This window comes from Podarcis raffonei, chromosome Z, assembly GCF_027172205.1.
Source record: "Podarcis raffonei isolate rPodRaf1 chromosome Z, rPodRaf1.pri, whole genome shotgun sequence".
NCBI lineage: Eukaryota > Metazoa > Chordata > Lepidosauria > Squamata > Lacertidae > Podarcis > Podarcis raffonei.
Genome location: NC_070621.1, coordinates 11351344 through 11375272, shown reverse-complemented (window position 1 = coordinate 11375272; position 23929 = coordinate 11351344). Strand labels below are relative to the sequence as shown.

Below are 23929 nucleotides of genomic sequence, written 5' to 3'. Positions count from 1 at the left end.
ACCAAATGAGTTTGGCCTCTAGGTAGCGGCACCCCTGCTGCACTGTCAAGCGAAGTTGTAGCATTGCACCTTCCTGAAGGTAGGTTTACTTGTCCAGTTTAGCATCACTGGTGCCACACCCTTAACAGGCTGTCCAACAGGTCGATCACGATCTACTGGTAGATCTCCGCGAGGTTTGGGTAGATCGCGGTTGATCTCTGGCTCCCTTTCCTTAGCGTTGATAAAACTGACTCCTGCCACGCCCCCTCACCCCGCCCTCCATTGTTGTATGAGCTCCGGAAGGGAAGACGGAGCTTTCTCTGTGCTGCTGTTTTGATCCATAGCGATCTTTTTGTGAGTGACTTTACCCCTTCGTCCCTTGCCTTTAATCCCCCCCACGGAACTTCTCCCCCCCAAAAAAAGCATTTTAAACCCCTAAAAACGGGGCTTTTCTCCTCCCTAAAAAAAGCTCAAAAGCTTTGAGCTGAACCCCCCAAAAAGGGGGTAGATCACTGCCAGTTTTTAATTCTAAAAGTAGATTGCAGTTTCTTGAGAGTTGGCCACCCCACAACACCTCTTCCCACCTCTGTTTGCATGGTTGGCTTTGAGTTAAAGGATTGTTGTCGGAAATATGTTAATACTATTTTGAGTTTCAGTTCTGGACTGTTTATGCTCAGTGAGTATGCAAAACTGTAGAAGGGCCAACCTATTCCTTGTAAAAACTACTCCTGCCTTCATTCACCAGAGGCGCAGGTAAGCCCAACCCAGTGATGCTACCCTTCAGTACAATGGTACTTTTCCTCTTTACCATGCATGCATAACTTCATCAACGTCTGTCTACTTCAAAGTGTTAAACACAAAATTTGTCCAGGGCTAGGTAACCTCAAATGTGGCCTTCCTATAGCTGCGTTGCTCAGTGAGGGTGGGTATGATGTGTTGAAAGCTATTCCTGTAGCAAATGGGTGGATGCTTGAATCCAGTGGAAAAAAAAATGTATTTCAACAAGCCTCAAACCAAATATAGCAGCAACAAACTAATGCAGCTGTGGTTCAGGAACACTTAATATATATATACATGTATTTGAGCATGAAAACCAAGCTCAGTGCCCATCCCGTTCCCTTGAAATACTGCACCTGAACAGACCCAAGAGAAGATGGTTCATCAATTGAACTGTGTTTTTTCCTTACCACTAGAGGGTGCAGAAAGACCTTTCTAAGGAATTATTTCATTTTAGTCCTGTGACATTGAAGTGTACATCAGGAACCTGTAATCTATACCTTAGTATGATTTTGACAGATTTATAGAGATGCTGAACGCCATTTTGAAAATGGGAATAGGCCACAGTCAGAAGCTGAGAAAATCAAAGTAAGGTTAAACTTAAAAAACGACAACCCCTAATGCAGTTTGTTTCACTTTATAACTCAGTTATATGCCAGAGGGTAAAGGTAAAGGACCCCTGGACGGTTAAGTCCAGTCAAAGATGACTATGGGGTGCAGCGCTCATCTTGCTTTCAGGTCAAGGGAGCTGCCATTTTTCCACAGACAGATTTCAAGGTCATGTGGCCAGCATGACTAAATCGCTTATGGCACAACGGGGCACCATAACGGAAACCAGAGAACATGGAAACACAGTTTACCTTCCCGCCACAGCAGTAACTATTTATCTACTTTCACTGGTATGCTTTCAAATTGCTAGGTTGACAGAAACTGGGACAGAGCAATGGGAGCTCACCCAGTGGCATGGATTCAAACTGCCAGCCTTCTCATCGGCAAGCCCATGAGGCTCAGTTGGTTTAGACTCAGAATAGGCTTGCTGAGGTAAGGTTTTAGGAGGCACCTGGAACAGTAGTGCCTCCTAAATACAGTGATATTTATCTCTAAACACGGCTATACATTTAACAGTACTGGAAGAGTGGCTTCTTAATTCTTTCCCTGTACAGTGGTACCTCGGATTAAGTACTTAATTCGTTCCGGAGGTCCGTTCTTAACCTGAAACTGTTCTTAACCTGAAGCACCACTTCAGCTAATGGGGCCTCCCGCTGCTGCTGCGCCGCCAGAGCACGATTTCTGTTCTCATCCTGAAGCAAAGTTCTTAACCTGAGGTACTATTTCTGGGTTAGTGGAGTCTGTAACCTGAAGTGTCTGTAACCTGAAGCGAGGTACCACTGTAATTAGTTTCTCCTTCCAAAGCTGCTTTCTCACCCATGAACAATGAGTTGGGGTGAATTAGCACTTTGCACAGCCTTGCTCTTGGGTTAATTTTATCCCAGAAAAATATGCAGAGTTGAATCATACGTAAAAGCTGATCCATGCCACATCTGACCCTTTCTGTGAAATAGCCCTTTAAAGCCTATCTCAAAATCAGTAGCTTACTATCTCTCCTTTTAGCCATAGCTACCCCCTGCAATAAAAGGGACACGGGAGGTGCTGTGGGTTAAACCACAGAGCCTAGGGCTTGCCGATCAGAAGGTCGGCGGTTCAAATCCCCGCGACGGGGTGAGCTCCCGTTGCTCAGTCCCTGCTTCCCACCTAGCAGTTCAAAAGCACGTCAAAGTGCAAGTAGATAAATAGGTACCGCTCCGGCGGGAAGGTAAAAGGCGTTTCAGTGCGCTGCTCTGGTCATGCTGGCCACATGACCCGGAAGCTGTTCGCTGGCTCCCTCGGCCAATAAAGCGAGATGAGCGCCTCAACCCCAGAGTCGTACGCGACTGGACCTAATGGTCAGGGGTCCCTTTACCCCCTGCAATGACTGGTGAACTGAGCTTTATCACATTTTAAGCCATTTCCTGTTCTTTAGCAAATACACATCAACTCTAGGCACCATTTTTATGTGCTAAGCAGTTTTGAAAGAAATGTGATTACTCTCATAACACTGTTCTCATAACATAATAAAGAGACTTTAAACTGGGAGATGTACTAACTGAGTTTTCTGAGGCAAGGATGTGTTCAGATTCAGGTCCAGCTCTGTCAGCATCTGAGGTGTTTAGTTTATAAATGACCCAGAATTTTGGTGTGCCTATTTTAGGTTAGGACAACTTGATTAACAGCTAATTTATTGAGATGGCAATTTTGAAGAAGGGATGATTTGGTGGTAGGCCCAGCTTCTTCCATCCTTCCTACCCAGGGGATTGCTGGAACCTCATTCCAGACTTCTAAGTACTCTTGCCAGTGGGTTATTAGTTCTGGGGTCCAACTACAACTTGGTCAAATTTGTGTCTTACAGTTGCTGATGCCTAATGTAGAACTAATGTTTGGCCCTCCCATGTTAAAAGAACATTTATTTATTTTTGCAAACCGATACCTGGGCTGGACCCATTATGTGTCAATCTCCTGTGTTCTGGAGGTTTATTGCAAGACTATAAATCAGGTGGTCTTCTTATCTCCCTTCCCCTTTGCCCAGACTTGCCCTGCAGGGGTGTCCAAACTTTTTTCAAAGAGGGCCAGATTTGATGAAGTGAACATGCATGAGGGCTGACCAAAGTTGTGAGCTTTTTTTTTTTAAGGATTGAAGTTGTTAAGCTTTTTTAAGGATTTAACCCCAAGGTTGTTGAGCTTTTTTGAGGATTGAAGTTGCTGAACTTTTGGGGGGATTTTACCCCAGGACATATACTGCCCCGGGGCCAGATAAAATCAACTGGCAGGCTGGATTAGGCTGCCAAAATGGACTTTGGACATTCCTGCCTTAAGGCAAAGGTGGGGAATCTAAAGTCCTTCAGATGATCTTGACCATTGGGCTGTGCTGGCTGGGACTAATAGGACTTGAAGTCCAACAACATCTGGAGAACCACAGGTTCCCTATCCCTGCTGTTTGATAAAGCTAGCAACAACACAATCAGTTGACCTGTCAGTCTTTTTATTATAAATTGGGAGGTTTTTGAAGTTTTCTTTAAGTTTTGGCCCCCCTTGTTTCTGACGTGACCCTGCCCCCCGCTTCTGAATTGAAGTGGGCCCTGACCATGAAGCTTCAGGTGGCTGTTTTACAAATGGATTACCATTAATTGATGCAGTTTCTGACTTTCTCATGCTTTCAAACTCTTCTCTGAAGAACCTGGAGTTTCCCAAGGCCAATAATAGCAGCCAAAGTTCTTTGAAAGATCTCTTGCTCAGTGCTACTGATCTTCCCCTCCAAGACAACAGGACTATTGGATGTTTTCTTGGACACTCTCTCCATTCCTGTGGGGCAACTGTGATGCCAAAGAGGCCTTGCTAGTGAAGTGTGCACCCTAGAATATGCCCCAGGATCCATAGTAATATGCATGGTTTCTGTAGTAGACAAATTAATGTGGAAAGCATTCTCTGAAGGTAATAGATTTGTTTAAAACATTGTTCTGACATGGAGACAGAAAACAGAAGAATATAGTTGCTGTTGATTGGTGGTTGATTCCCAGTGTCCTTGGTATAGGCTTTCAGAAAGTGAAAGAGTGTGCTGTAACAAGGTGGAAGCCTCTGGATGCAACACAACAGCTTTAAAAGACAAAACAACCAATTATTTAACCAGAAATTAATAGTATGATGGTGAGTATGATCCCATGACAAGCTGAAGAATGCCATCAATGCTCAGGTACATGGTAAAGCCCCAGGAAAGAAAGGAATCCCAACAGAAGTTCTGAAAGCCAGCTTCAGTTCTTCCCACATGACACACCTCTACTGTAGTGTTGCAGTGTTGAGAACAAGGATCCATGCCACAAGACATGTGTGACTCCAAAATCATGAGCCTTTAAAAGAACAAAGGTGACCACCAAGACTGCAACAACTACTGTGAGATCTCCTCGCTAAGTACTGTGGGGAAAGCTTTCACTCTTGATGTTCTCAATAGATTACTGTACAGGCACTTGCTGACATGGTCTACCTCAAGTCACAATACTGCTTTAGAGCTCAGAGGTGAACAGTAGACATGATTTTCTCACTGCGCAAGCTGCAGGAGAAATGCCAAGAGCAGAGATGCCTCTTGTACATTGCCTTCATAGACCTGATGAAGGCCTTTGACCTCGTCAGCCAAAAAGGACTATACACTGAACAAGACAGAGTGCTAGGATCCTATCCAAGATAGGATGCCACAGGATGATTGTGTCCTTCCATGACAACATGTGTGGCACTGTCCAATATGATGGCTCTCAGATGCCTTGCCTACAGATAGCAGTGTGAAACAGGGCTGTATTCTCACCAACAGTCTTTGGCATATTCTTCTCTCTGTTGCTCTCACATGCCTTCAGCTCAACCGAAGGTGGTGTGCACAGCCGTACAAGGAGCGACAAGTGTCTGTCTTTGCACCAAGACAAAAGTGTGGTGAATCCTTATCCAAGAGATGTTGTTAGCCTTGATAGCACAATCAAGGAACCTCTACAGAGACTCATCAGCTGTTTTGCCCAAGCCTGCAGGGAGTTCAGCCTTACCATCAGCCTAACAAAGATCAACATATTGGATCAGGATGTCACCAGCACTCCATGCATCAGCATTAGTGACCACATGCTCAAAGTGGTAGACAATTTTGTCTACCTGGAGTCCACCATAACCAGCAATCTCTCAATTGATGCTAAGCTGGACAAGTGTATTGGCAGGGCAGCTACGGCAATGACTCGCTTCTCCAAAGTGGTATGGGAGAATGGAATGCTAACAACCAATACCATCATCATCATAAACTTTATTGCACTAGCCAAAGGCCATGGCATCATTCACAAAGGGAACAAAAAGAAAAGCAACAATAACCATAAAAACCATAAAAACATCAGGCACTGCAAATACAATAAACCACGGTCACGTCTCCTAGAAATTATTTGTTGCATACAATAGAATAGCAGGGGGTTCTCAGGTAGAATGTGCCAGCTTAAATGTCTGAATCACCTTTGCAATTGACCACTATTTTATCTAGTTCTTTTCTCCTGATCTTCTTAGCTGCCAACGCATATAATGTTACTTTATAAGTTACGAAATCATCAGCATCACTCAGCAGCCATTTCACCCTTTGCACCCTGTTCGAGTGTGTTCCGTTCGTAAGCAGGGGTTTTTATAAATCAGTCTCTTGGTTCTATATATAGTGGACATTGCAATAAATAGTGGTATAGGTCCTCCTTCCAAGGTTGCCCACACAGACAAAGCCTCTCCTTGTACTGTTCTTTGCCATACCGACCATCCACCATCGCCAAGGGCATCAATTGGAATCGTAATTCTGTAAAGGCGATTCTTAGTACGGCAAGTGGGAGCTTTGTCAGATAACTAGCTCGGATGTGCTCCGTTTTGATAAGTCGGAACCATGGTGAGCTTTTGGTAGAGGCAATCATGGTTAAATCCCTTTCTGCATTGGACCTGAAGAGACAATCTCTTAAGTGCCTCTTATCCATCATCATGATCACCTGAAGATCTTGTAATTGATATTGGGTCAAGAGGGGTTGGATGACATCCTTCCAACATTTGGTCTGTTCCCGTTCTGTGTGGGACATAGCGGGGAATCTCTCCTCCAAAGAGAGATTGGAGTCTTTTCACATAGTTTAGACACAGATAGTCAGTTCTAGCCTGTATTGTTGTCACGTCCGCTTCCACGCGGAGAAGAGCAGCTGGGGTCCCACTGGGGAGCAAGAACACTTTCCTGAGGAATTTGTTCTGCACTATTTCATATATATAGAAATATATATAATAAAATGTACCACAAAGCTTATCACTTATACAATCTTTTTAGATTTCCATCAGCACCTCTGATGATCCACCGTTTTAACCACTACTTATGCATTTCTTAACTTTATATTGCCTTTACATCTCTTAACAAATCATCCTTCCCCTTCTCCATTTTTGCAATACTTCCAATAATACTCGTCACAAAACTTATTGCAAACCTACAAACGTTATCTGATCTTCACAAATACTTTTCAAGTAGTCCGTAAATTTACTCCAGTCTTCCGTGAATTTATGGTCCCGCCGGTTTCGAATCCTTCCTGTTAGTTTATCTAGTTCGGTATAGTTTATCTAGTTCTGTATAGTCCATTAACCTGTTCTGCACTATTTCTAAGGCTTTGTTAGCATTTGGATCCATGCCCCATATCGCTACTCCGTGGAGCATCTGGGTAATACCAAGATGAAGGTCTACCAGGCTTGTGTATTGAGCACACTGCTTTATGGAAGTGAATTGTGGGCAACTTACAACCGCCAGAAACTATGCCTCAATGCCTTCCACAGGCGCTACATCAGGAGGATTTGGGGTATCACATGGCAGGACAGAATTCCAGACAAAGATGTGCTCTCTCAAGCTCGCATTCCAAGATTGTTTGCACTCCTGTCTCAGTGACATCTACACTAGCTTGGTCACGTCCACAGAATGGAAGATGGCAAGATTCCCATGGAATATCTACAGGAAGCTGGCTTCTGGTACCGGGCCAATTGGCAGACCAATTCTGCATTACAAAGATATCTGCAAATGTGTCCTGAAGGCTGGCAACATCAGCCTTCCCATGTGGGAATCTCTTACAGACAACTGCAGTGCCTGGAGACAGGCAGTCAAGTCATGTATCCCTAGCAGTGACCAGAAGAAAAATAACCACTGGGAGGAGTGCAGAGAAAAGAAATGACATTGCGCATCTGTTATTTTATCCTGAATAAATATTTGGGCAATTTGATGATATTGTAGCCATGTGGTATAGTATTGGTTCGCCTCCTCATACGATCGTAATTTTAATTGACCCTGTTCCTCTTTTAGAAGTTGCTGATATGTGGCAAGTCTACCTGCCGTGTTTACTTCTAATGGTGATACCCACTATGGGGTTTTCGGTTCTAACAGCCTATGATGTCTCACCTAGACCTTGTACAGAGATTTCCTATTTATATGTCTTAGAAATTCTTTATGTACCGCCACTTTATTGTAAATTAGATAAGCACGCCAGCCATATCTATTATTCCAGCCCTCTAAGTCTAGAATGTCCTTAATCCAGCTAAAGAATGTGGCGTCATAATATATTCTCAGGTCTGGAAGCCCAACCCCCCTCCCCCCGCTCCTTCTTGTCTGTTAGTAATTTGTATTTAATCCGCAGCTTTTTACCTTGCCAGATAAATTTTGTCAAATCCGATTTCCATTTTTAAAACATTCTTCTTTACCCATTATGGGGTTATTGTTTTTTTTTAAAGCTTTTTAAAGCTTTGTTTGGACTGGTAGCCTTTCTAGCTTTTGAGACACTGGAGATACTGGAACAATCGGATACATTTTTTGAACTTGAAAAACCAGCAACTTCTTTATTTAGATATCTGTTGTTAGCAAATAAGTTTGACACCCAGATTCTAAGAAATGACTGAGATAAAGAATTATACATTTCATTATTACCTAGACAGTAATGAAAGCCTCAATACCATTTATATTGATGGATCTTATATGACAACTTATACAACAGAAAATAATATTCAAAATTTATTGGCCTCCACTAAGTTTGTATAAAAAGGACTATCCAATGTAGTCCTCCAACGCTTTGCTGGAGATGTAATAAGCATAATGCCTCTTTGAAACATATGTTCCTGCAGCGCTCTGTACAATAGGTTTTGAGAGAAAGTGCTGGACTATATAAATACTATTACAGTGGTACCTCTGGTTACAAACACTTCAGGTTACAGACGCTTCAGGTTACAGACTCCGCTAACCCAGAAATAGTACCTCGGGTTAAGAACTTTGCTTCAGGATGAGAACAGAAATCGTGCTCTGGCAGCGCAGCAGCAGCAGGAGGCCCCATTAGCTAAAGTTGTACCTCAGGTTAAGAACAGTTTCAGGTTAAGAATGGACCTCCAGAACGAATTAAGTTCTTAACCCGAGGTACCACTGTATTTGGAAAAACTTAAACTTTTCAGAGGAAAACATACTTTTGGACCATATACCTATCGTTTGGAAGAGGACAACGAAAATAGATTCTATGTCCCCTAACTGTGGCTAAGAGACTGGCATTGATGAACTGGAAGAATATATAAAGGTAAAGGGACCCCTGACCATTAGGTCCAGTCGTGACCGACTCTGGGGTTGTGGCGTTCATCTTGCTTTATTGGCCGAGGGAACCGGAGTACAGCTTCCGGGTCATGTGGCCAGCATGACTAAGCCGCTTCTGACAAACCAGAGCAGCGCACTGAAATGCCTTTTACCTTCCTGCAGGAGCGGTACCTATTTATCTACTTGCACTTTGACGTGCTTTCGAACTGCTAGGTGGGCAGGAGCAGGGACCAAGCAACGGGAGCTCACCCAGTCATGGGGATTCAAACCGCCGACCTTCTGATCAGCAAGTTCTAGGCTCTGTGGTTTAACCCACAGGAATATATATCATCTCCTTTAATCAGTGTACAGTGGTACCTCAGGTTAAGAACTTAATCTGTTCTTAACCTGAAACTGTTCTTAACCTGAAGCACCACTTTAGCTAATGGGGCCTCCCGCTGCCGCCGCGCTGCCACTGCACAATTTCTGTTCTCATCCTGAAACAAAGTTATTAACCCGAGGTAATATTTCTGGGTTAGCGGAGTCTGTAACCTGAAGCATATGTAACCTGAAGCGTATGTAACCTGAGGTACCACTGTATTGATGATATGACAACACTTGCAACATATGGATTGCTTATAGATGTAGACTTTGTTTGGATAAATATACTGACATTTGGAATGAGTTTATACAAAATATAGTAGGTTATATGTATTTTGACAATACAGTTGTACCTTGGATCTCAAACGCCTTGGCTCCCAAACCATTGAAACCCGGAAGTGAGTGTTCCGGTTTTGAACGATTTTCAGAAGCCGAACATCAAGCACAGTTCCAATGGGTGGCAGGAGCTTCCTGCAGCCAATCAGAAAGCACACTTTGGTTTCCAAACATTTTGGAAGTCGAATGGACTTCTGAAACTGTAATTTATATCTATCTAATAATGTATGGAAATGTAACTAATTATGTTTACCATATTACACTATATCTTTTTTTCTTATTGTATTTTTTGCACTTTTTCTTTCTCCCTCTTTTTTCTTTCATCACTTACTTTATCTTTTGTAACTGAAATTATTTCAATAAAATATTAATAAAAAGTTCAGTCTGCATTATTAAAGTTCATTGGGCAAGAAACCTGCTTTCTGCATAAATTAGACTTTTTCCGTAAGTGATGTGTATAGGCATTATAAAATATGGGATAACAGTTGTTTGACACAATGTAGTATATAACCTGTATAACATCAGATTGTTCAGTAAGTAGTTGATGTTGTCTAATCTCCCCGCACACAATTCAGGGTGAATCTCCATAAACAGGTTACCTGGAAGCAATATTAGACAGAAATCCTAAAGAACATTTTCTCTGAAACCTAGGGACTGTGCCCTTTACAGAGCTACAACTACCAGCAGCCTCAACACACTACAGTTTCCATCATTTTTCTTTGGGGGAGGGCACAGGGAGAATATGTTTTAAATGCATGGTGTGTACACAGCCCAAGACTGAAAGTGGAGCCCTGATGTGGAAAGGTGTGTTGGCTGGGACTACTTGAGTGACTACATACAGCAGTATAGATCACAGGTGTGTAAAAGGAACTGGGGCGCAATCTGGAATAATTGCAACTGTAGATCTTCTACTCCAAATTAAAAGACTCTGGTCTGTGGGCTAATCCTTGGTTCCCATCAAGCCCATGTACTGGACTGTATAGCCTAACACAGTGGTGGTGAACCTATGGCATGTGTGCCAGAGGGGGCACTCAGAGCCCTCTCTGTGGGCACGCATGCCATCGCCCCAGCACAGAGCCGGCAGAAGGCGAGGACAGCAGATCAGCTCAAATTGGGCAGCTGAGTAGCCTTCCTCCTCCAATGGCACCAATGGAGACGCCAGGCAGGACATGCGTCATGCGGGAGCCGGCAGGGGAGGATGGCATCGCTGGCGAGCCTCAAGAAACCACTTTGTTCCAGTGCTGGGTAGCCAGGCAGGGCCACCTCTGCCTCTACCCCATCCTCGTCACCCCTTACCCGGCACCGAGGCTCCGGGCCCCACCGGCCTTGCAGCACCATGATCTCCTCCCACTTGCTGGTGTACTTCTTCACTGAGCTCAACCACAGCCAAGGGCAGCGGATGAAGGCGTGCCTGGGGCGTAGGGGCAGGTTGGGGTTGGGCAAGAGAGCAGGGTTAGCACATGGGGCAGCCCCCGAGGCCCTTTCAGGAAATGGCGGCGTGATGGGGGGGGGCACTGCTCTTCACATGCTCAGAAGGCCACACCGAGAACGCTTGCTTACCACACCGAGAACCTGCTTGCTTGCTCGGGCTGGAGCTTAAAGGCAGGGAATTCCCGTTTGCACGGTGGACGCAGAGATCTTGTGAAAATGAAATCCTTAAAGTGTGGAATTCTCTGCCAAATAATTTTAAGTCAATGAAGCACTTGGGATTGCTTTCCTCACTTTGTTTGGATCATATGCTTGTGAGCAGTTGAAAGCTCTGTAATTGTGTTTTTCTTTTAAGACTGAAGATGTTAATGTATGAGTTGTTTTTTCTAAACTAAAACCTCAGTATTCAGGTTAAATTGCCGGGTTGGCACTTTGCAATAAATAAGTGGGTTTTGGGTTGCAGTTTGGGCACTTGGTCTCTAAAAGGTTTGCCATCACTGGCCTAACACAACAAGAAGTTGTGTTATTGGGAAGGGCTGTGGCTCAGTGATGGAGGACATGCTTTGCATGCAAAAGGTCCCAGCCTCAATCCCTGGGGAACCATTGCCAGACAGTGTTGACAATACAGTACTGAGCTTATATGGAGCAATTGTTTGACTTGATATAAGGCAGGTTCCTAACTCAGGATCCCGGTCATTATATTGGGGGAAGATCCATATCTCAGTGGTAAAGCACCTGCTTTGCACAGAGAAGTTCCTAGGTTCAGATTCTTGGCATCTCCAGGTATGGCTAGTAAAAGACTCCTGGTTATTGGTTTATGTTTTGTTATGTATTTTGTCTTATTTAGTATTCTTTTTTATGGGAACCACCTTGTGATCTTCGGACGAACAGCGGTATACAAATTCAACAGCAACAAACTGGAGAGCAGCTGACAGTGAAAACAAACACTGCTAGATGGACCTAATGGTCCATTTGTGATCTACATCAGAACCTGCTGCCCCTGTGGATCCAGTTGCCTCACCTTTCTTCATTGGGGGGAGGCCTGCCTGTCCATCAGGGCACCCGCCAAGCTTCCTCCCTGCTCCCCTTTCGCACTCAGTTTGCTGGCTTTTCGACTCCTTCTCTCAGCAGGGCCAACTGCCACCTGTCAACGGACACACCGACCTCGCGCGCTCGCCCCGCCCCTAAAAAAAAACACACAAAAAAACCTCTCAAGGAGGCTGCGGCTCCTACGCATTCGGTCCTCATTTGCATTTCCCCACCCGCCGCGAATGCGACTGGCGGCGGCGCGGCCGCGGCCCGAGCTAGGATTGGCGGTTAGGCTTGCCAATCCTCCCGGAGTAAACACCGCCCTCCCGAGTTGGCATCCCTCTGAGCGCCCTCCGGCTTTCTTGTCTCCCTCGCAGCAGCCTACCCCCCCGCCCCCATTCCCTTCTCCGGCTCTCGTCACCCCGCCTTCCCTCCCTCCCTCGCCCGGCCGCGTTTGGCCTTGTCGGCGTCAGCGGCAGCTGTCGCTGCGGCGTAGGAAGCGAAGCGGTCTGGCGGCGGCTGTGGTGGGGACTCTCCAAAGCCAGTCGGCTCGGCCCGTTCGCTCTTCCTCCCCGTCTTCGTCAAGGGGGCCCCTGGTGGCCTCGAGGAGAAACCACGGGCGTTCTGGGCCGGTGGGGGCGGCGGCAGGTGGGGGCCACTGCTGCTGCCGCCGCGAGCCCCGCCCCTCCAGCAGGTAAGGCGCACAGACGAGCACCCCCGCTTCACCTCTTTGCCCACTAGACACGTCGCTGTTTCAGGACTGAAAGCGCCAAAAAACCCCTCCAAGCTCTTATAAGCCGGCACGCCCCCCTCCCACCGCATCTTGACAGGTGAGGATAATTTTACACGCACCCCCATTTCACTCCACCAAAGGTGTGGGGGCCTCTTTCTAGCTCCCTCTTTCTCCGCCGAATCCCCCCCACACAGCCGCCGCCGCCCCGCCTTCATTACAGCCAAGAGAAAGATTTAAAGCTCCTTTTTCTAGTCTAGTGGACACATTTACATTTCTCAAATGGCACCTACTTCCCGTTTAAGGTGTGTGTGGGGGGTGGCGGTGGCGGATGCAAATAGTTTATTGCTCATATAGGCCAAGTCCATACATGCAGAACAGGTGCATACGCTCAGCGCATTTCACGCTCTGTATGTTATAGGAATAAGCTTGTGCACCTGTTTGAAATTGGGTTTATATAGGCCAGGGTATACTTGCAGACAGATGTATACACTCATGCACATGTTTATGTTGTAGGGATAAGCTTTCGTATCTGTGCACAGTTATATCTGTATTAAAAAATACTATGCATTTATAGTATTATATAAAATCTTGTAGTATTTTGCACATGCCTCAAGGAAGCTAGCCATGTTACATATTTTTACGTCATAAAGCAATGTGTGTGGGGGGGTTGGCTGTCTTGAGGGTTATGTGAAAGGCAAGTTAATATGATTTTTAAAATTTATATACATGTACTTTTTGTATAGAAACGTTATTAGTTCTGAGGGTGAGATTATATACAATCTTGCGCCTTTTGTATAAATGTCACACAATAGCAAAAATTGCATGCATAGAAAATTCTTTATTTTATATTCTTGTAAAAATGTATTAAAATTAATAGTATCTGCATGTGTGTGGTATGTACACACACACACACACACACCACACACACACACACACAGACACTATTATAGTTGTATGTGTTTACATGTGTGGAATTGCTGTACAGGAGTTGTTTGGAAAGGAAAGGGAAATTATAACAGTGACTCTTCCATTGACCTATATTCCCTCTCATGAGAATTATAAGTGCAGCCCTGCTACATCAGAGTGCAGCATCCTACCTCATGTAGTACCTGTTGGTTGCCTCCAGAAGGCCAGCAAGTTGGATTTCAAGGCAGCAGCCCTTGCCCTTTGACTTTCCCTGCTAGTGCCCCCTTGCAGCATCTTTATCTCATGAAATACTGCCCCTGACCATGGAGGTTCCATCAAGCCCTACATGTGGTGATTGGCTTTGACTTCTGCCTTCCTCCATCAATCTGTATAATTTCCCTTTTAATACCATGTTGATGATGATAATATAAACCTTTAGTGTGTTCAGGTTCATCAGATGTTTTCTCAAAGTGCATGGTAGGGTGAGGCAGTACACATACAGGCATCCCCCCACTTGCACATGATCGACTTGCACGTGACCATATATACGTGCAGCGCCAAGAAAAGTTTTAATAGTTTAATTCATACTGAAAATGGAGAGAGCGAGCTGGAGAGTCCTTGTGGCTCATGAGGAGACCCTCCCTGGAGCCCAAGGAGGATGTCTAAAGAGGGCAGAAAAGAGACTAGAGGTGCAACAGTGCTTTGTTTAGGCTGCTTAGCCTCCCCCCTAACAGCTGATGCATGTGGTAGTGCAGCAGCAGATGCTTTTCCTCATGTCCTCCAGTCTCCTGTTGACCCCAGAGCTTCAATTCCAGTTGTGGATATTTTTGGTACAGGGTTGTTAGGTTGTTCTTTTTTTTGGAGTGTAGTATTTTGGAGAGAGAGTGGCTTCATAGTACTGCCTTCTGCTACTGTTTTTTAAATCCACTGTTTGCTTCCATTTGTCAACTCTTTAAAGATTGTCTAAGGCAAAAAACCCCACTCTGTTTCCTATTTAGTAATAAATAACTGACACTTAGCCAGTGCCTTGACATTTGTCATGGTTCTCCGTGTGCCACATGACCCAGAAAGCTGTCTGTGGACAAACACCGGCTCTCTCGGCCTGAAAGGCAAGACAAGCACTGCACCCCATAGTCATCTTTGACTGGACTTAACCGTCCAGGGGTCCTTTACCATACCTTACATAATAGCACCTGAGAAGATTAGCTCAAAGCAAGGCTAACCCTGAAATGCTCGTTAAACTGTCATGGCAGTGCCCCCTACTACTTGTGCCATCCTTATATCTTATATGTCTTTCCAATGACAGGGGGGAAACAGACTTTTATCTCACATATAGAGCCCATTACCATCCACCTAACAGAATCATATAAATTCTCCTTTTAGGCTGAGGATTCTCACTAGTTATTTTACTGGAGCCATGGTAATAAATTGTGTTTTATGTCAAGTGGGCATCCAGTATCTCTAGAATATATTATTTGAGGTTGTTGCAACCTCTGTCATATATAGCCTACTGTTCTGACGCATCCCTTTCAGAGGTGCAGGGGCTCAGTTCTGCCTGCTAGCTGTGTGATTTGAATGTTTGTTCTCTGTAGCTACTCAGCATCATAAGGTAAAGGTAAAGGGGACCCCTGACCATTAGGTCCAGTCGTGACCAACTCTGGGGTTGCGGCGCTCATCTCGCTTTACTGGCCACTGATTAATTTGTTATTGTAATTAACAAAAGCATCAAACCTGTTGAAAGACAGGGCATAAAATCTATTCCATTCAGACTGCAACAAATGAGAGAAAGCAGGGCCAGGTCAACAGCTCTGCAGAGAATCTAGCACCATCCTCCACCTATTTATATTAATCATAAAAGTTCAAGCACACATTTTCAGTGGGCTTTTAAAGTTCAAGTACTCAGTTGTCCAGAACTGAGTGATAGTGTGCAGAAAGTTAATGGTAAAGGTAAAGGAACCATTAGGTCCAGTCGTGACCAACTCTGGGGTTGAGGCTCTCATCTGGCTTTATTGGCTGAGGGAGTCGGCGTACAGCTTCTGGGTCATGTCGCCAGCATGACTAAGCCGCTTCTGACAAACCAGAGCAGCGCACTGAAACGCCTTTTACCTTCCCGCCGGAGCAGTACCTATTTATCTACTTGCACTTTGACGTGCTTTCGAACTGCTAGGTTGGCAGGAGCTGGGACCGAGCAACGGGAGCTCACCCCGTCGTGGGGATTTGAACCACCGACCTTCTGATCGGCAAGTCCTAGGCTCTGTGGTTTAACCCACAGCATCATAGAGAAAAGCAAATTGTCATATATTTAATGTAATCACAAACCAGGGTGTGCCTTATCCCATGTGCTGACATGTGAGGGCTTCTTGCTTGCCTTTGTCATTGCCATGTTTCTTTACCCAATATTGCCACCCACCCCACACCAGTACACCTGTCTCTAGCCCCCTCTGTTACATTTTCATTGGTCTATAGAACATGTATATAATTTTGGTGAAGGTAGACTGGCAGAGGAACAATGACTGTGTTTGCTATTGATAAATGTTAATGTGTAACTGGAGCAATTTCATTCTTGAAATAAGTACTTTGGGACAAACTGGAGTGACAGTGATGGCTATTTTGCAGCTTTTTGAGCACAAATGTGTTTGTGGAACATGTATGTAAATAAATTAACAGTGACCATTGTGGCTGCAAGCATAAACATAAACTTGTCAGGGCATTCTTCCATTCTTCTAAATGTTCATCTGACATATAAATTGGAAATATCTCCTATGAGGTTACTGAAATGGAAATCTTTAAGATTGTCAAAATGATAAATATTTGCCATAAATGTAACTTTGTTGTGTTATTGTTTCTTCTTGCAATAAGTATTACTTTCCATTGCTTCTGATGTGGTATGACATGGTATGTTCAAGAAAATTGAGAGCAGCAAGTTCAGAAAGCAGAGATGTACAGAGCCTGTGTACTAATTAGTAGTATCCACAGCCTTCCTTACTCTTAACTTCCTTACTCTTAACTTCCTTACTTTGTGGCAGTAACATTGTTGATCTTTAACCTTTGTTTGTTTTATTCCGATTCTCATTAGAATGACCAACAACATTTTGGGTTGTCTCGGACCAGATCCAGTCATTCTTGTAGGAATTTTATTTTATAGATCCATTTCAATTGGGGTTATGCCCGGTTTTTGGCATGGAAACTGCTTTATTCACCCTGTATGATGAGCTATTTTGGGAGAGAGTGGTGGGGAGGATGTGTCCCTGTTAATTCTTCTCGACCTCTCAGCAGCTTTGGATACCATCAACCATGCTATCCTTCTGGAGTGGCTCTCTGAGTTAGGGGTGGGTGGCACTGCCTTGCGGTTGTTTCAGTCCTACTTGGATGGTTGTTCCTAAAGGGTGTTGCTTGGTTTTTCAGTCCTGTGGAGCCTTCATTGTGGGTGCCACTCCTCATCTAGCCAGTCTCTGACAGTGGGGTTCCACAGGGCGCTTGATTCTATCCTCTGTGCTGTTCAATATCGGCATGATACCACTGAGTGGGGTTATCCCAAATTATGGAGTACATTGTCAGCACTATGATAATGACAAACAGCTATATTTCTTTACATTTGCAGGTGGGGCAGTGGGTGTGCTGGACAATTTCCTTGCCTCAATAATGGATGAGATGAGAGCCAACAAACTGAAACTCAATTCAGATAAGACTGAGGCACTGTTAGTGGGTGGTTGCCTAGACCCGAAGGGTGGGAGGTTGCCTGCTCTTGATGAGGTTTGTTGTTGTTTAGTCATTTAGTCGTGTCCGACTCTTCGTGACCCCATGGATCTCAGCACGCCAGGCACTTCTGTCTTCCACTGCCTCCTGCAGTTTAGTCAAACTCATGCTGGTAGCTTCGAGAACACTATCCAACCATATCGTCCTCTGTCGTCCCCTTCTCCTTGTGCCCTCCATCTTTCCGAACATCAGGGTCTTTTCCAGGGAGTCTTCTCTTCTCATGAGGTGGCCAAAGTATTGGAGTCTCAGCTTCAGGATCTGTCCTTCCACTGAGCACTCAGGGCTGATTTCCTTAAGAATGGATAGGTTTGATCTTCTTGCAGTCCACTTGATGAGGTTACTCCCTGTAAAGCAGTGGTGGCCAAACTTGGCCCTCCAGCTGTTTTGGGACTACAATTTCCATCATCCCTGGCCACTGGTCCTGTTAGCTAGGGATGATGGGAGTTGTAGTCCAAAAACAGCTGGAGGGCCAAGTTTGGCCACCACTGCTCTAAAGGAATGGGTATGCAACTTGGGGGTATTTTGGAATCTTTGCTGTCATTTGAGGCTCAGGAGTGCCTTCCATCAGCTTTGACTGGTAGCCCAGCTATGCCCCTATCTGGACAGAGACAGCCTAACTACTGTGGTCTATGCTCTGGTAACCTCTAGGTGAGATTAAAGGTTAAGGTAAAGGTACCTGTGACTGTTAGGTCCAGTTGCAGATGACTCTGGGATTGCATGCTCATCTCGCTCTGTAGGCCGAGGGAGCCGGTGTTTGTCCACAGACAGCTTCTGGACCATGTGGCCAGCATGACTAAGCCGCTTCTGGCAAACCAGAGCAGCGCATGGAAATGCCGTTTACCTTACTGCCAGAGCAGTACCTATTTATCTACTTGCACTTTGACTTTGAATTGCTAGGTGGGCAGGAGCTGGGACTGAACAACGGGAGCTCACCCCGTCGCGGGGATTCACACCGCCGACCTTCTGATCAGCAAGCCCTAGGCTCAGTGGTTTAGACCACAGTGCCACATGCGTCCCATCTAGGTTAGATTACTGCAGCACATTATATGTAGGACTGCCTCTGAAGACAGTTCTGAAACTTCAGCTAGTGCAGAATTCAGAAGCCAGGTTGCTCACCAGGGAAAGACGGTTTGAGCATATTACACTGATCCTCATCCAACTGCACTGGCTACCAGTTAGTTTCTGGTCCCAATTCAAAGTGCTGGTTTTGACCTATAAAGCCTTAAACTGGTCAGGACAACAATACCTCAAGGGCCACCTCTCTCCATATGAACCTATCTGGACCCTGGGATAATCTTCTGAGGCCCTTCTTTGTGTGCCTCGTCCTCCTTTGTGTGCCTGGAGGCTGGCAACACGAAAATGGGATTTTTTCTCTTTCTTTTGCAGTGGATCCCCATTTGTGGAACGCTCTCCCTAGGGAGGTTTGGCTGGTGCATTCCTTATACACCCTTTGGTGCCAGATGAAAACGTTCTTCTTTAACCAGGCTGATTGACATAAAATTATGAGGGTGGGGGAGGGTGGTGACATGCTGTGGGGATGCTTTTAACCAGCTGGATTGGATACTGAGATCTGGGGTACAGATTTATATCAGCAAACTAAGTGTAATGCTTGGTCTGTTTTGAGTGCATTTATAACTGGACATAAAGGTGGCATCTAACTCTTCAGTGCTGTAAAGATCCAAGCTTTTTATTGGTGCTGATGTAATTAGCATTAAGTGTAAAAAGAAGCACAAAGCTTCACGTAATATTCATCTCACATATTGAAATGCTTATATGTGAAGATTAATACTCTAGATGCTATTGATTCATGATTAGCATATGTACTTTGTGCCAAACCTAAATCTCCATTGTTTGGTGTGAAAATAGTTCATTTATCTTTAGTTCATAAATAAAAATAGTTATATTTTAAAATGTTAAAAGTGCCTCACATAAATTTATAGTAATCTTTACAACAACTGCAATAGATAGGTCAATAGGATACTAATATATTTTCTGCAGTTGTAAACATCCAGTACAGTATGCCCTTTTCTAAGTAGCTTATATGTAGGTTTAATTAAGCGGGTTTCACTTTTCCTCTAGTTAATTTCACTTTCTGCTTCCTGGTTTAATAAATGTTGGGAATGTTAAAAAGTAACTTGCTACGTTAAATGTGTTATGATTTTGATAAAGGAGCACTTTATACATTAGAAACTGTGAAATAAAATTACTAGAAATATCATAACTAGAGCTAGAAATACCATAACTAGACAGTGGAAGGACCTATCAGAAGTGAACATAGACCAAAACATAGGGGAAACTGCCCTACTAGAAAAGTTAACCAACAAATTCAACTAGCATGGGGACAATCTTTGGAGGATGCCTTCACCCCAGTGTGGTTCCCCTTTATTACAGTAACCTATCCCCTCCAACAGCATACAGTGGTACCTCTGGATGCGAACGGGATCCGTTCCGGAGCCCCATTCGCATCCTGAAGCAAATGTAAGACGCGACTGCATGTCTGCGCGGGTCGCGTTTCGCCGCTTCCGCGCATGCGCGTGACATTATTTTGAGTGTCTGTGCACGCGTGAGTGGCGAAACCCGGAAGTAACGCGCTCTGTTACTTCCGTGGAGCGCAACCTGAAAATATTTAAGCTGAAGCGTATTCATCCGGAGGTATGACTGTACAGATCAATATGGGTAACTTGACCCAACAACCTAGCCTGCCTTCCTCACATAAAGAAGCCACACCACAATCAACTAAACACAACCAACCAAGCTCAGGAACCCGTAACCTTTCACAATATCAATAAAAATGAATAAATACACAACTAAAGGACCTACCCATGTGATGCTGACATAACCCCCCCACACACACTATGAATAGGCATTAGAACAAAAGAACAATATCCCCATCTCTCTCCCCCTCCCCTTCCCTGCAACTGTAAGATTATGACAAAAATGTATTTCACCAAATGTAAACGATCAGCGAAAAAGGCTATGAATTGAAAGTGGAGACAACGGATACACAGTTCCCTCTTTATCTGCTTGCTTTGTAACACAAAAAACTAATAAAAACTAATTAAAAAACAACACTGGATTGTTGAAATATTTTAGGGCAATTAACTGGGAAATTCTTCAGTGCAAACTCCATTGTGAGTGGCATTGTATTCGTGAATCCCCTTGTGTGCTACCAGTGATTGTGCCATTGCCAGCTTTATATGCCACATTCATTCACACACTTCTGAAGAAGAAATTATAACCAGTGCTTATTTATGGGGGCACATGGGTACACATACCCCTAAACATTTTCTGAATCTAAGTTTGGCCTCATTGAGGGGCAGTATTTCAATGATTAGGAAAATGAGAGTACCCCTAAACATTTTTTTAAAGGAAAAAAGCACTGATTATAACCATACTTGGACAAATGTCTTTGGTGCATCTAGAACTGGTAATAATGACAAGACTAAAGTACAATACTAATGATATGACTCAAAACTTCATTTTGTTGATAATCTTTCTTGTTCAAAAACAGTATATAATGATAAAATGAAACAAAAGCCCAAATGATCAGTATTGTAGAAAGTTATGGTTTTACCTAGTGTGTAACTTTCTGCATGGACGCGGGTGGTGCTGTGGGTTAAACCACAGAGCCTAGGACTTGCCGATCAGAAGGTTGGCGGTTCGAATCCCCATGACAGGGTGAGCTCCCGTTGCTCGGTCCCTGCTCCTGCCCACCTAGTAGTTCGAAAGCACGTCAAAGTGCAAGTAGATAAATAGGTACCGCTCCTGCAGGAAGGTAAAAGGCGTTTCAGTGCGCTGCTCTGGTTTGTCAGAAGCGGCTTAGTCATGCTGGCGACATGACCCAGAAGCTGTACGCCGACTCCCTCAGCCAATAAAGCCAGATGAGAGCCTCAACCCCAGAGTTGTTCACGACTGGACCTAATGGTTCTTTTACCTTTACCATTAACTTTCTGCACACTATCACTCAGTTCTGGACAACTGAGTACTTGAACTTTAAAAGCCCACTGAAAATGTGTGCTTGAACTTTTATGATTAATATAAATAGGTGGAGGATGGTGCTAGATTCTCTGCAGAGCTGTTGACCTGGCCCTGCTTTCTCTCATTTATTGCAGTCTGAATGGAATAGATTTTATGCCCTGTCTTTCAACAGGTTTGATGCTTTTGTTAATTACAATAACAAATTAATCAGTAGGTGTTTTGTTGAATAAATAAATTATCTTCTTCACAGTTTTTAAATTCATTGTTAGTTTCAAAAAGGTGATCATATTTGGAGAGCCTGAAATTATACCCAGGTATCAGTAGGAGATGCTCTGCTGTGTTTCTAGGTTTGTCCCTTGCTAAGAAATATCACCATGGTGAAATTTAAAAAGATGAGCTGCCACCAGTACTGTGGCATTCTTGGTTTTTTAGAATATTTGACAATAGTCAAATAATATATTTGATTGTTCAGCTGACTTCTCTGTGGTTTTCAATGCCATTGATCATGTTACTCTTGTGGATAGGTTCTGGGATGGGGATTAGAGTACTGCATTGCAGCTCTTTTAATTTAACCCATGTGTGGTAGTGAGATTTCTGAAACAGTGCCTGTACACAATAATCAACTGGGGTGAGGGACAATAAATAGAGACTCAGTCCATGCAAGATAGATGTACTGTCGGCAGATGGTTCGTCTGCCTTCTTAAGTAATATTCAGTATTCTTTGGATGTAGTTGTACTGTCCCTAAAGGAACTGGTTTGTATTTTGTGGGTGATCTTAGATCAAGCACTATTACCTGAGGCCCAAATGGACTTTATGGCTCAGAGTATATTTTGTCTACCCACTGTGACCCCTGTCTGGTTGGAAATTGCCTTGCAGTAATGCATTATGCATGAGGCTACCTTTGAGGAAAGCTCCAGAAACTTCAAAATAAGTCAAAATAGGGCAACTATGTTTTTAATAGGTAAATATGATTTTTTCATGCCATTGTTTCATCATTTTCACTGCCTTCCAGTCTGTTTCTAGGTACAATTCTAAGTTATGGTGGTTGTTTTTTTTATTGTCATGTTTCATACAGAATGGTTATTGATATAAGCATATACAAAATTCAATAAGAAAAGTGTGTGTAACAAATAATAAATAGAAAAAATAAAGAGGGGAGGGGGAAACCAGGAAACAACTGAGAGTGCAATGCCATATACAACTATTACATATAAGAAGAAAAAGGTCAGTCCATATTGTTCCAAATAAAGCCTTTCCACATAATTATTTGTAGAGCGGGGGGTTTAGTGGGCTATTCAGTTAACATAGGAGAAAAAAACTTACACCATATTGAATAAAAGTGGTCTATTTTTGAAGAACCAGTACAGGCCCTCCATTTGTGTGTCAAATTTTCTGACAGTGCAATGTTCCATACTTTCCCTAGTCTCCTCTCGTGAAGGAGGTGAATTGGATTTCCAGTGGGAAGCCACTGACATTCTGGCTGTGGCAAGAAGCATAAACACAAGAGATTTATGCATGATGGGTGTGTTGGTACCATGCTCCAAATATAGGAACACCAGGCTAGGTCTACGGACAGTACCTGATCGGTGATGGTGGAAATATGTAAAAAAAATCCAGAGAATCTCTGAGTCCACAGAATTTCTGAACTATATAGCTGAACCCAACCACATTATGGATAGATGGAGTCGGGTCCAATGCCAGCTTAACACTGTTTTAAGTGTGGCTTCCTGTATTCTATAGAAATCATTTGAAGTGGGAGTTTAGACTACAGTGCTTCCTATACTTGTTGCTCTGACCCAGGCAGTTCCAAAATCCGTCTCGGGGGCCTAATCCTGCCTGCCGGTCAGTTTAATCCGGCCCCTGTGGCAGTTAATTTCCTGGGGTAAAATCCTAAAAAACCTCTACAACTCCCATCCTAAAAAAAGGTCAGTTGGCCCCCACGACCCTTCACTTCATCAAATCTGGCCCTCTTTGAAAAAAGTTTTCACACCACTGCTCTAGCCAAAGACCCAGATCACTCTCCCATAATGACCGTAGTCCCTGAGAAGAGCATGATTCTGTGTTAAGTATAATGCAACATATATAGGAAGCCATGCCCTTGTTACTTGAGGTTTCTTTGAGACAAAGTGATTACCTTTTCCTTTGCGCAGCAAGAATGGAGCAAAGGAGGAGACCTGTGTTAGTTGGAGCTAGTTGGGCAGGGTATCTTTTAGTTTTCCCTTTAATGAAGTTTCTGAAATAGGACGACCATTTAGGCATAATATCTTTGATGCTACAGTTGCAATCGAAATTATTCAACCCCCATTGCAAATCAGGTTTATTATCAAAATTTACAGACTTTCAGCTGTTTTCAGTGAGCAAATCAAACAAAAGCAATTGAAAAAGCTCAACACAACGGATGCTTCAAGTGATTTCCCCAAATCAGGCTGAAATTGCAACTTATACTGGCTTTTCCAGTCTCACTATTATTCAG

General features: G+C 43.9%; 1 protein-coding gene and 1 long non-coding RNA gene across 12 annotated transcripts in view; one reads left to right on the top strand and one right to left on the bottom strand.

Annotated features, from left to right (window-relative positions):
- The window catches only part of LOC128406909 (uncharacterized), a 30100-nt gene extending 17875 nt beyond the window's left edge, over positions 1-12225 (bottom strand). The window contains exons 1-3 of one of the 2 annotated variants that reach the window (XR_008328652.1): positions 12075-12225; positions 10137-10224; positions 9643-9760 (exon numbers count right to left, since the gene is read on the bottom strand). This is a non-coding gene — a long non-coding RNA (uncharacterized LOC128406909). The remainder of the gene's footprint in view (positions 1-9642; positions 9761-10136; positions 10225-12074) is intronic. The other variant, XR_008328653.1, reaches the window with a different exon arrangement.
- A 143-nt stretch (positions 12226-12368) lies between these two features.
- RALGPS1 (Ral GEF with PH domain and SH3 binding motif 1) overlaps positions 12369-23929 on the top strand; it is a 216473-nt gene continuing 204912 nt past the window's right edge. For 2 of the 10 annotated variants that reach the window (XM_053374839.1, XM_053374837.1), the window contains exon 1: positions 12376-12776. The gene's annotated coding sequence lies outside the window, so the exon portion shown is untranslated. The other 8 variants (XM_053374840.1, XM_053374838.1, XR_008328655.1 and 5 more) reach the window with 7 other exon arrangements.